This window comes from Acinonyx jubatus, chromosome C2 (assembly GCF_027475565.1).
Source record: "Acinonyx jubatus isolate Ajub_Pintada_27869175 chromosome C2, VMU_Ajub_asm_v1.0, whole genome shotgun sequence".
NCBI classification, from domain to species: domain Eukaryota; kingdom Metazoa; phylum Chordata; class Mammalia; order Carnivora; family Felidae; genus Acinonyx; species Acinonyx jubatus.
Window position 1 is genome coordinate 39,105,521 of NC_069384.1, and position 14,285 is coordinate 39,119,805.

Consider the following 14,285-nt stretch of genomic DNA (forward strand, 5'->3'; position numbering starts at 1 on the left):
AAATGCACACATGCCAAGAATGCAACACAGTTTTCTACAAGTGATCTCCGCTTTAAGTTTACACCTTCATGGTATGACATTCTTGTGGGACGTCAACCTTTTGTGGCTTTTCCTGCCTGGTTTCCATAGAGCAATAGGCAATAACAACCAATTAAACCCATTCAGCTATGACAGGTTTATCTACTTGCAAGTAGCTTATAATCCTCTCCAAAATGAAAAAGAAAAAAAAAAAATCTGTAGGAATATGATTGTATTTTGATATAACCAAGTAAAGTGGAAAATAATTATAATTATTTACAAATCAGTAAACTTTTTGACCTTTACCAAGCATATCTCTCCCTTTAAATATAGGTATCCTCTTTTATGACACAGAACAGTTTCTTTGTTTTCCCAGAGACTACCCTTTCTCTGAGAAAAAAATTGATGTGGACGTCAAATGCACTGATGTTGTTATGGACTGAATCGTGTCCCCCCAAAATTCAATGAAGTCTAACGCTCATTGTGACTATGTTTGGAGACAGGGCCTATCAGGAGGTAATTAAGATTACTAACTGGTGTCTTTATAAGAAAAGGAAGGGACACCAGGGATTGCTTTCTGCACTGGCACAGAGGAAAGGACTTGTGAAACCCAGTGCGAAGGTGCTGTCTACAAGCCAGGAGGAGAGGGCTCACCAAAAACTCACCTTGAGGGCAGCTTGATCTTGGACTTTCAGACTTCAAAACTGTGAGAAAGTAAATTTCTGTTGCTTAAGGCAACAGTCCTTTTTGTTATGGCAGCCCTAGCTGACTAATACAGATGCACAGTATTAATTTATTGCTAATCTTGATATGAATGTGTATGTGTGCATACGTAACTACATAGATATACATACATCAATACATATATATTCACACGTGCACACACTATACACCCAAATACACAAACTATAATAATTTGACAGGAACTCTTTGCTATTATAACAGTTCTTATTCACTCATTCATTCTTTCATCTACTAAATATTAAAAATATATTACAGGCTTTCACAGCTTGGATTTTGTGCTTTTTGTCATGAAGAAGCATTCCTATCAATAAGACATATGCAAAGTTATTTGAAATGTTTATCACTGTCTTTTTAAAAATTGACATCCTCTGGCCATACTCCTTTCCTGTGTTCCAGGTTCATCTATCTGGCTTCTGTCTAGATATTTCCACATAGATGTTCCATAGGAACCTCAGTCATAATAGCACTAATATTTCCCCGTAGCCCCAACCTGATCCTCCTCTTTTAACTTCCAGCTCAGGTATTGAAACTCCCACCTACCAGTTGCTGAGTTAGAAATCTGAGAATCATCAGACACTTCTTTCTTCTTCTTACGGTCCCTGCTTCTGGTCTAAGTCCACTTGATCCCAACTTTTACACTTCTGATTCTGTGCCTTCATCTTTTTATCTCTGTGGCTATAATCCTTAGTTCACTTGGCATCTTTCACCCAGACTCCTCCTGCAGGAGGCTTCTACCTGATTTCTAGGCCCCAACCTTAACCCTCTTCTGATCCATTCTTCACACAATTTATCCTCTTACTGTTTTCTGTTCCAGCCACTGCAGATCCAAGAGAGTAATAATGTTTTGTCCCTCTTTAAAAAATATTTTATAATAGCTCCCTACAATGTATAGTCCCAACTCTTTAATCTTCAAATTCTGGTCCCTGTCTATGTCATCATCTCCTATAACTGTCCATTCAGCCACCTGAGTTTAGACCTCCCTTTCCAGGAAAGAGCTTGCTAACTCCTATGACCTTGTCTTATTATATATTACCAGAACATCTGCACCAACACCCTTTACCTTCTTCACTTGCTACCTCCTTTTTGTTCTTTAGGGAACCATCTTCCAGAACATCCACTGAAGACCAGCTTTGATGCCTCTACTCTTGGCAACTCCAGCACCCTATGAACACTGCTCTCACCATACCAACTACTTGATTTGAAATTTCCCATTTGCTTTTTTCCCCAGTATGACCATGGCCACGTAAGAGCAGGGACTGTGATTTTTTTATCTGTAATCTAAATCATAAAATGCCTGGCTTAATAAACATTTATTGTATAAAGTATTCTAAAAAGGGGAAAAGAAAACTCTTCAAGGAACTTACAACCTCGTAGGGGATCCAAGCATATCTGAAATCACTTCAGGTCAGAACATGGAACATGGTTTTAGATTCTGTGTCAGGATCTCCACTGTATGTTAGAATGAGAAGTTCCTTGTTATGTGAGGAACTTTGGACCTAGACTGTAAAGTGATGAATTAGACCACAAAGCTAGTTTCCAAGGGCCCCCTTTCCTCTACAGCAAGCCCCCTGTTTGAAGCCCTGTATCTTCCAACTGTATCTTCAAATAACTTAATGTATCTGTAGCTCATTATTATTGGTATAATTACATGTTCAATATATCTCCTCTACTAGACTTGCAGAGAGCACTTATATCCTGTTATTTAACATTTAGAAGATGTTCAGTATATATTTGTTGACTTAGAAAAAAAATCCAGAACTAAATCCAGAATGTCCATACTCCCAATTTCTGCATCTTCCTTATTCCCCCATATGGCCTCTACTATGGTGCAAATATTTATTATATGACAAAGATGTAGTTCTTGGATACCAGTAAGTCATGGACTCAAAAGTCTGGAGTTATTTGGCAAAATCTTTCTATACTGCAGTATTTTTGGTTTTCTGTTTGTTTATTTATTTGTTTGTTTTTTTTGTTTTTTTTTTTTTAGAGAGAGAGTGAGAACATGCAAGTGGAGAGAGAGAGAATCCCAATCAGGCTCCAAGCTCAGCATGGAGCCCAATGTGGGGCTCGATCCCACGACCCCGGGAACATGACCTGAGCCAAAATCAAGAGTTGTATGCTCAACTGACTGAGCCACCCAGGCACCCCATCAAAACAAATCTTTGTTTTGATACCTTCCTTCATTTCTGTATTGTACTGATAGGGGAAAAAAAAATGAAAGACTAAAGATAAATTCTGTCCAGAATTAGAATCTAGAAGAAACAATTCCTGTTAAGGAAAGCTAAGTTGGAGCTCTGACTTCCAGGTAGATATTTAGAGTTTTAGGGTGAAAAAGAATCAAAAAAGATCATCTAGTCTAACATCTTTCAACATCTTTCAACAATAAGCAAACACATGGTCTGGTTAATGTCTCCTATAGAATTAATGTCTCCTTTTGGCACACTCTAACCAAAATCCCAAATCTTTTTCACTCTTGGCTCAGGTCTCTATCACCCCATGATAAGGATATACAAACAAGCATATATATATATATATATATATATATATATATATATATATATATGGTATCTATTTATGCCTACACACACACACATATATATGGTATCTATTTATGCCTATACACACATGTATGCATGCATGTATGCATGCATGTATATTCATAGATATCCATTTAAGCATATACGTATACAAAAGAAGAGGTTTTAGATTAGATCATCCTTTGGTTACCTTGATGTTTTAGAAAAGAGGTGGCATAGAAATGTAGGCCAACTGCATTTAACAGTTGTGAGTCACACAGATCAGAGAATGTGATCTGATCACTGGTGTACTCACTGTCATGTTAATTATGTGGAGGTGTCACAATTATTTGGAATAATTGAGATGAAATAAATGAGATGAAACTTGATTATTTGCACTTCTGAGCTCAAGTTCCCGAAATTTACCCTTTTATCTTTTCTCTTCCTTCTCTGAAACCATCCCACCTCCCTTCTGGCTCAGATGTGGAACCAGATCCTACCCATTGGTGTTGATCCTCTTACTCTTTTCTACCCAGCCACTATAATTCCAACAGAATATTAAAATTACCTTAAATGTTCCCAACTCTTCTGAGCCAGGGGTTTACAGTCCCTATATTTTTGCCTCACTCACCAAATTTCCCAGAATGTTCCCAATTTTACGGCTGGAATTTGGTGTGGTGAAGTCCCCAAACCAGTTTTAATTAGAGAGGGTAACATGAAGTAGGTTTCCCAATATCTCTTGGGATAAGATAGGGCAAAAAAGAAAGCAGTTTTTTGTTTTGTTTTGTTTTGTTTTTCTGAGTGATGACAGCCAGGCTTGTCTTTAATTGGGGTGCCAGTGTAAGAAACATGGAACCTTCTGTACACACACATGGATTTCTCAACCTGTGTACCTAGCTACTCCCCTCCCAATTCACCAAACAGCAGAGCCTTGACCAGCTGTCTGGCCTAAGCTGAGTCCCTGATAATGCAGCCCACTCTACAATCATGGCTCTGAGGAAGCAGGTTTGGGTCATCTGCACAGGAATTTCCTAGGTCTTAAGAAACGTGGTTGTTCTAGGCAGAATGATGCCTGTCCAACCCTCAAAAATGTTGTACTCTAATCCCTAGAATTTATGAACATGCCTATCTCACATAGCAAAAGGGAGCGAGACTGCTGATGGAATTAAGTTTATTAACGAGTAGATTTTAAGACAGGAAAATTATCCTGGATTATCTGACTGGGCCCAGTGTAATCACAAGGGTCCTTTTAAGAAGGAGTCAGGAGGCAGAAGAGTCAGTGTCACATTGATCTGAAGTGAGAAGGACTCTACAGACCACAGATAACTGTGATGATGAAAGGGAGCAATGAGCTAAGGAACAGAGGGAACCTCTAGAAGACAAAAAAGGCAAGCAACTGGAGTGTCGTAGAGCCACCAGAAGGAACACAGCCTTGCCAACATCATTTTGGACTTCTGACCTCCATAACTGTAAGATAATCAATCTACATAGTTTTAAGCCAATGAGTTTGTGGCAATTTGTTACAGCAGCAATAGGAAACTAATGCAATAGTTTAATGGGGAAAGGGGTACAAGAAGGAAGTTTTGGGTAAGCATGTCCCCTTTGCCCTACAGAGAGGCACAACAGGAAGAGGGCCAGTGAGGACTACTCTAAAACTCAGAGGCCAGGGAGGGGCTCTGTTTGCCTGGATCTAGGGCTGGTGCCAGTAATACCAGTAGAATAGTTGTACGAACAGAAGGTCAAATCTCACATGTTAAGCAATAAGCCACTTTATTCAGTTGTCCTCTAGGATCACCTGCCTTAAATGGGCCTTCTTCAATGCTCAGCAACTTTACCGTATTTCTCTAGCACATTTATCCATGTTCTCTTGTAACTATTGCCTCCTATCTTCTCTATCATTCTCAAAGCCCTCAAATTCACTTTCTCCTTATTCTCCCTTTCCATTCTCGATTTAGTCCACTTACAGTCAGATTTCTGTCCCATTACCCCACTAAAATTTATTAAAATCACCAATAATGATCATGATAGCAAGTTCAAAGTTCATTTTCAAACTGCATCCTAATTGATGCTTCATTAATTTTGACATTAAGGATTAATCACTCCTTAAAATTCTCTTTTCTCTTGACATCCTTCCATGACACCCCCTCCCCCCGTCTTAAACTTTCTACTTACACTTTGGCTATTCTCAGTTTCCTCTGCCAAGTCCTCCTCTACTTAAACTCTAAATATTGAGTTTATTGGTTGCTTTGTCCTAGACCTTTTAGTCATCTTACTCTAGCCTCTCATCCTAAAAGATCTCATCCATCTTCAAATCACCTATACTGAATATACGAATAACTCACAAAAATTAACCTCCAACCCAGAGCACTCCTCAGAACCCAAGACTTACAGAGTGGAGATACATCTTACATGGAGTTCTAAAGTCAATAAATAAAGCAAATGAAACCATATGCAGCTCAAATTATTACTGAAAATTTCTTCAATATGTACTGAGTCTTAATAAGTTCAACACAGACAATTTGACCTTTAGCATTGAAAAGACTACCTTTTTTTGGATTGAACACCAGATGAAATATGGTCAATGTTTAAGGAATCATGTCTTTTAAGAATTATGCTAATTTTTAAATGCTAAAATCTTACTCAAATTGGCAAGATACACACATAATGGGAGAGAGCATTGGGAATTTAGACCAACTCAAGAAATGAAAGATTCATGCATCCCATCTTACTCTTACTCTGGGCTAGGTCAATGTCCACTGAGTTGGATGGTGAATATAGTGCCTCTTTATTATAAATTATCTTTCCATCTCTCTCCCTCTCTCTCTGTGTCTCTCTGTCTCTTTCTCTGTCTCTGTCTTTCTCATTTCTTCTGTCTCTCTTCCTCTGCCAACTTACCTCCATAGCCTCCTATCCATTTCCTCCTGCCCACTATGAGACTTTGCAATAACACATGCCATCCATTCATTTGTTCCAGCACAATGAACTCTTTTATTTAGTCTTTGCATGCATTATTTACTTGGATAATTCTTCCCCCCACACTTGGTCTAGTTGCCATGTAGTTTGTAGCTTCAATGTGCTTTCTCAAAGACACTTCCTAATCTAAAGTACACCCATCCCATCTCCACTATTCTCTCCAATAACTGCCTTCTCAACACTCCTCTTCCTTTTGAAATACATGCTTTTTCTCAACCTTTTTTTCCCCTTGTCTCTTCATTATGATTCATATAGGCATAAAACATATATATTTCATTCACTATTATGGTACCTTATAAACATTCATTAAATATTTATTGAATGAGATAATGATATTATGCTTTATTAAGGGATAATATCCTTTGGGGTTCAACATAGTCACAGTTGTAGGGATAGGCTTAATTTAAAAGTAGATTTTCACCACTTGAAATGTAGGTTATAGACTAGATGATTTAATGCATGTGCTCTTGTAAGAGAATGACGAAAAATGGAGGGAGTTTATATACATCAGGTATTTATGAGTTTTGTACTTTCATGAAGAAAATGGTGATAAAGGGAACTCACACTTTATGAGGATCTGCAATGGACCAGGCATTTGTGTTAAAAATGCTTTCATCTCCCTCATGTGATTCTTACAATAATCCTATGCAGTAGTTGCTATCACCATTTCAGATACGGAAGAACTAAAGATCAGAAAAATTAAATACTTTAAAATCACCTAGCTCATGAGTGACTGAACCAGGATCTGACCACAGTGTTTGATTCCAAAACACTTCCAAAAAACCGTATCACTTAATAATAAATGGGCACTAGGTCTAATTAACTGCATACACATCTAACTTCACATATATGTATGGAGGAGGCAAGAGGCTAGATTTACCAAAGAATTGACAAGCCTCAAGAGAAAACTTCATAGATCAATTATTTGTCTAATGGGTCAATTGAATTAAAATTTCTGCTAAGCCCGGGTTTCTTTTCTTTTTTTAAAATATAATTTATTGTCAAATTGTGTGTACAGTGTGCTCTTGGTTTTGGAGGCAGATTCCCATGGCTCATCACTTACATACAACACCCAGGGCTCATCCCAACAAGTGCCCTCTTCCATGCCCATCACCCACTTTCCCCTCTCCCCCAACCCCCACCAACCCTCAGTTTGTTCTCTGTATTTAAGAGTCTCTTATGGTTTGCCTCCCTCCCTCTCTGTTTGTAACTTTTTTTATCCCCTTCCCTTCCCCCATGGTGTCCTGCTAAGTTTCTGAAGATCCATATATGAGTGAAAACATATTGTATCTGTCTTTCTCTGACTGACTTATTTCATGTAACATAATACCCTCCAGTTCCATCCACATTGCTGTCAATGGCAGGATTTCATTCTTTCTCATTGCCAAGTAGTATTCCATTGTATATATAAACCACATCTTCTTTATCCATTCATCAATTGATGGACATTTAAGTTCTTTCCATAATTTCTGGGTTTCTAGCTTTAAGAATTGGTTTAGAAATAACTAAACAAGGAACTCCTGAAATTTCCCAAGTTCAACAGGAAAAATAACTGCAAGGGATTATAGGAGCAGCTTAAAATTTTTCTTTTTGGGTTGAATTGTGAGTTTTTATCTCAAAAGTACTTTTCTGGTTAATTTTTCTTTGTTTCCTTCATAATCTGTTAAAAATTGAATAGCATATGATACCACCAGAAACATGGCCTTGGTCTCAGGAAACAAGGACTTTAAATGGAGTAAAGAAGAGTGGCCAGAGTAGGCAGGTGGCCAGGACAGCAAGCTGCATAGGAGAGGGTGATTAGAGAAGTCCCTGGTAACAGACCTCCTTACAAGGAGGGCAGAGCTGGCCAGGCTGTGGGGTGACAATAAAATGCAGGGTCACCATCGGGCTCTCAGATATTCACATGAAGAATTAAAAGAGCATAAACACTGCCTTCAGAAAAAAATGTCAGTTTTCTCATATCTAGTAAAGATAATCAGATATATAGGACTTCTATGAGGATAAATAATGTACATAAATCTCATAAGGCACCACCTGACCCATGCTGAACTTCAAAATGCTAATGCGTTTCCCTGTTACAAACCTACCTTGGCAAGTTGTGGAACAGACAAAAATCAAGAACAAGATTTATAACAGAACAATCAAAAATTAAAAAAAAAAAACAAACAAACAACCATGGGGCGCTCAGTCAGTTAAGTGGTTGGACTCTTGATTTGGGCTCAGGTCATGACCTCACAGGTTCATTTGGTGAGATGGAGCCCCACATCATGCTCCACACTGACAGTAGGGATCCTGCCTGGGATTCTCTCTCTCCCTCTCCCTTTCCCTCTGCCCCTCCCCCACTTCCTCTCTCTCTCTCTCTCTCTCTCTCTCTCTCTCTCTCTCTCTCTCTCAAATATAAATAAATAAACTTATTTAAAAACCCACATAATTTGCAGGTCTTTTTATGAGTTCTGACCTAAAAACACACAAAGCAAGCATCCATCCAGTCCCATGAATTCAAGGACAATCTAGGGTGTAACACATGTGAGAGTTATGCATGGCACATGCCTGTTATGTTTTGCATTTTTTTATTCACTTTCAACCTGTAACATTTAATGGGTAAGCTCATAATAGCATGTTCTCTCTGTCAAGTATTTTAAAAACACCCATGCAAGAATTTCTTAGGGCTTCTTACAGAGGTTTTTTTTGTACTCTGATTCAAGGTGGCACTCTTTTTTCTAATGGTTTTCAACATCTAGTAAAGTGGTCCCTTCTGTGACATATTTCCTCCTTTTATAACATCTTTAGGTTAGCATACACAGTGCAAGTTACAAGTTGAAGACCTCACTTAAAGACTCGGAGGATAAAGTTTCACCTATCTACAATTAATAATGAGGCTACTTCTAATCCTCATAGTTTGGTTTGCTTAATATATAGTGAGGTTTTAAATATCTCCCACTGATCCAGAAGAGACACATAGCAAACTGGCAGCACCTGCTTCCCTAGTTCTGACTTGTGGAAAGTTGGCCATGACCCTCTCTTAGTACCTCTATTTACCACCTAGAATGTATTCCTAAAACAGTCCACTTGCTCTCTCTGTAGAGGTCTGTTTTCAAGAATTAATTTTGGCTGGTATTGTAGGATTTCATAGTATTCCTGATATAGTGTATTTTATAGAGATTTAATAATAAAAGTCTCTAAGTTGGGAAACAATGAGATGAGATGAAGAGATGTCAGGACACTCCTTAGCCTGAATTAAAACATCACCAAAGAATATGTACTTAACCATGAGATAGAATCATTTGTCTTCATGGAAGATAATGACAGACCATTAGTTCATTATGTACCTTGAGTTCCTTGTCTGTTTCTTCGCTGGTTTTCCTGGTAGTAATGGTAGACCTGGGCCAATTTAAGTCCATTGTCTTTGTCAGCCTTTGACAAGTGTAATACAATCACATGAAGTCTGGTCTGGGTGGGGGTATGGTTCTATCCATGAAATGGAACAAAGCTAAGTAGGCCAGGGAGGATTAAACTCTTGATCTTGGCATCATTAACACTCTGTTCTAACCCACCGGGCTAACTAGCCACAGACAAAGACCAATTGGAGTAATAAATCACAGCAGCCAGAACAATGTGGTTTGAATTTATTTCTCATTTTTAATACATTAGTTTTATAATTTGATTTAAATATTTTAGGATTAATGAAGCCAAAGGCCCATGTTGCTGTCATTCAGAAGAGAGAAAGCAGAGAGGAAAAGCTATGCCACATAACTTCCTATGATCACCAGGCACAAAATGGTATTAAGGGCTGTGATGTCACTTTGTACAAGAGGTGTCAACCTAGAACATTGAGAGTAAATAACAATTTTTGAAAGTAATTTATGTTTAATAAACACAAAAGAGGTTTTGCAATTAAGGAAACCTTTCTGGACCACTTTGAATGCCAATAACTTATGAAACAAACAAACAAAAATACTCCATTGTCTGTTGTTTGTTTGGTTTTGCCAAATTTTCATGCACTGTGTTTGATCCAAAAATGAGGTATGCATGTATCTTCAAATCCTGAAAGTGATTTATTTGCCTCCCAACTGCCTATTTCATTCTTATTATATAAATAGATTACTGGAGAGGATGTCTTAACATTATTATCCCTGTGGCTTTAGATGCCTGGAATATATTCAAAATCCCACTTACTTCCAAGGCCCATTATAAGTGGCACCTCTTCTAGGAAGCAGATCTTAACATTTTAAAATTGATTTCTTTTATACCATTATCATTTGTACTGCCTGCACCTTATATTTTGTGACTTGATTGTATGCAATTATTATTATTGTTGTTCGTTACTTTGCCTTGATCATTTCAATTATCATAACTGCCTCCCTTATGAAAAGATAAAACAATAAATTCCATGGGGGAAAAGGCAGAGTTAGATATTTCTTTGGTGACTCACACAGTACCAAATGTAAGTACAGTGTAAACCTGCTGAAGTTAATTTGAATTGAACGACTCTGTCTGTGATCTGTAAATGTTGTGGAATTGTTAATCTATAATGTTTTTGTTTTGGTCTCTTTCAACACCAAATAGGAAGAACACAGATGCTAAGAATATTTTATGTGGACTTTATCCAGAAAATATACTTTAATTACTTTTTAGCCTAATTTTCATTCCCTTGTTGGCGAGTAAATTGTCTTCAAACACGTCTCTTCTCATATTGTCTATAGAATAATGATAAAATGTTAGATGTGGTGAGTATTTTCAATACCTTTGAAAATACTTTTTCTTTCATTTTCTAAGGTTTTTAATCAGTACTTTCTTTAATATAGTACGACTGTAGCACAACTGAAAAATATAAAATCCATCGCAATTTCAGCAGATTCATATCATCTCCCATGACAATAAATTATCGCCATTCATCCTTCATATGTTAGTGTCCAAAAAGATTAAGAAAATCATGTCCACCCTGGCAGTATAGGTAGAGACATACCGCCTGAAGTTATCTAACCACAACAGAAACTTGATCAGGATAAGGAAATGAAGTAACAGTAATAATGGTGATAAAGATAATAATAATGATAATAGTCAACTTTTATATAGTACCTGCTATGTGCCTGGTACTTTACATATATTAACTCATTTAATCCTCAAAAAAGCTTCATGAGCTAAATACAATAATTATCTCCATTATACAGATGGGAAATCAAGGTACCAAGTGATTAAGGGATTTCCTCAACATTATCCACTCAGGTAATCTGTTTCCACAGTCCAGTTCTTAGCCAGTGTGCATACCATATCTAAAAAGGGATGGTGAGAGAAGTTGATGTGTAAATTTGGCAATTCTGGATGCTTCTACCCATTCTATCCTAGAAGCAAGCCACAGTCTCTTGTGTACGTTTTCTTAGCAGCTGAATAAATGACATCATTTCTAATGTCTGCCATGATGTTCTGTACCCTAGACAGCAGTGGTGCCCACCAGAGGGACAGAAGCATGAGTGACAACAACCTGTTCCACCACAGACACCACCTTCCTGGAATCTCAAAAAGACAGAGACAGTAAAAACAAACAAAATAAAACAGTACCTCTATTGCCTTAATACTTGTTTCACTTTCTTACTTATAATATCCAAATATAAATTTTGTTCATTTCTTAAAAGTGAATAACTGAAATAACGGTATGTCTGCTGCCAAATTGTGGGATTAAATCTCATAAATTCTCAAGGACTGAACTGTTTGTTTATACTTTCCCTGGAAGCACACCATGTTCTTTATGGATAATAACAAATATAAAAAAAAAATCTAAAAGTAATTTCAGAGCATTTGATAATCAGGTCATGACATCATCCATATCAGATATGCTGAGAATATGAAGAACTTGATATGAACAGATGGGAGAGATAAAGAAATGTGGGAGCTATTGCTGAGGCAATGTGAGGTGCAATATTAAATTTTAATTGTTACTTCAAGCTCAGGAAATGTACAAAAACTAGTTGTTAACTACAGCACTGTTCCTCCAAGTGTGGTCTATAGTCCAGCACAATTATTATCTACAAAGTAGATAATAGAAAGTAGAAAATCTACTTAGAAGTAGAAAGTAGAAAATTAGAAGTAGAAAATCTCAGGTCCCGGGCCAAACCTGCTGAATCTGAATTTACATTTTGATAAGATCTTCCAGGTGATTCCTATGCACATTAAAATCTGAAAAGCAGCAAACTAGAGTGTCTCCTTATACTCAATATCAAAATGTAATATCAAATTACTTATATTCAACCTAGCATAATTTTAAGACCACAACTACCTGGTAGAAATAGAGTAATGGTAATATATTTTTGGCAATTTAAATATTACAAAACTATTTTGCAGGAATTTAGCTCACCTAATATCTCATTCCGCTATGAGAAAGTCAGAATATGTGTTTTTCCTGATGAAACTATTGCTAAAAGAGAAACTATACACGTGGCCAAATATGTAGAGGTGGTAATTTACACTTAGATCTTCTAAATCCAAATCCAATACCTTTTTCATTCACAAGCAAACCAGCTGTAGCTGTCAGAATATTTTTAAGTTGTGTCCTTGGAAGTGCTAAAAAGTTGACAGTATTTTTCTAAAACATAACTTATTCCCTGTTACAGCATATAGCATTCAGTGCTCCTAAAGGCAGAAAAGGTAATCTTAGTCAAGTACAAGTAAACTCAGTCACTGATGGATTTTCTCAACTTTTTCTGGGTACACTCATGATTTCAGGTTAAACTGGACATTTCAGATTTTTCCCTTCTCCTGAAATGGCATTTGGCTAATTGTGGGGCTAGGGTGGGGGATGGGGAGGGAGAACATGGTTGCTTCAGTTCTTAGTTCTGACTCCCCACAAAGCCACCTCTACTCATTTCTCATGCTATGGTAACATTCTCGGCAGGCTGCTGCCTCTCAGCATGCTAAACAAAGGGCAGAGACACAGGTATTGTATCCTTTCAAATTTTAGTTCTGACTGACTTTTATTGCTCCTTTTCAGGACCAACTCCAAAGGTGATGGTGGAAGTGGACAGGACAGGGCACAGAAAACTGCTCTCCTATGCCTTCCTCAGTGTCTAACTCTCTAGCTTCCTCTGTAATTCTTCCCTATTTCTTCTAGCCCAGAGAATTATTATCTCTTCAAAGGCAGGAAAAACTTGATCTTCAAGTATTCTTGTGTGGCTTTTTTTTTTCTTTTTAAGCTTAAAAGCCAGGAATTTCCATAGTTGCCACTCCTCCTTGAGGCAATGCCTGTGTAAAGTCTAGTGACCTAAATGGAGGAGAGGTGACAGGCTAAAATGGAATGAAGTATGGCGAGCATCAGTCAATACTTAAAAATACTGTCCTTCCTGGTGTTCCATAATTCTCACAAGATAATATGTAAGGCTAGAGGTGTTGGACTCTCTAGAATTTAAATCATGGGAAATTAGGCTCACTTCATCTATGTTTGTCTGACAACATCTGAGGTACTATATTCAGTTTTTAGTGGTTCTCTTGAAATGTTATTGACAATGCAAGGGATGCCCAAAGGAAAATAATCAAAGTGGTGAGGTACCTGAGAATGATATAATGCGTGACCTAATTATAGGAATTATGATTATTTAGCCTAGGAAAAATAAAGACTAAAGGGAAATAAGTATTTGATTGTCTATAATATCATGCTGAAAAGAGTAAACACGCTGTTGTTGTTGTTGTTGTTGGGTTTTGCTGTAATGGAAGACTTAGAATCAATGAATTAAGTTCAAAAACTCAAATTTTAGTTCAGTTAAGTACACCAGAGATAATTCTGCCATTTCTATTTTACTCCTGCATAGAGCAACAGTACAGAAGAGCCCCAATTCCTGACATATCACTTAAAAGAGAAAGTCACTAGAAAGGCAAGCTTGCTGACCCATATTGAATGACGATGTGAGAAAGAAATAAACTTTTTATTATTTATACCATTCCCTAATATTTTGTGGTTTTTACATTCTCACAGCACAGTCTCTTCTAGCTTGATTAATACAGTAAGGAAGAACTTCCAAAGAAAAGAGTTCAGCAAAGGACCGA

The 14,285-nt window shown here is 37.3% G+C and overlaps 1 protein-coding gene across 2 annotated transcripts in view; it reads right to left on the bottom strand.

The window, feature by feature from the left end:
- VGLL3 (vestigial like family member 3) overlaps nucleotides 1–14,285 on the bottom strand; it is a 144,942-nt gene that overhangs the window by 49,691 nt on the left and 80,966 nt on the right. The gene's annotated exons all lie outside the window — the stretch shown is intronic.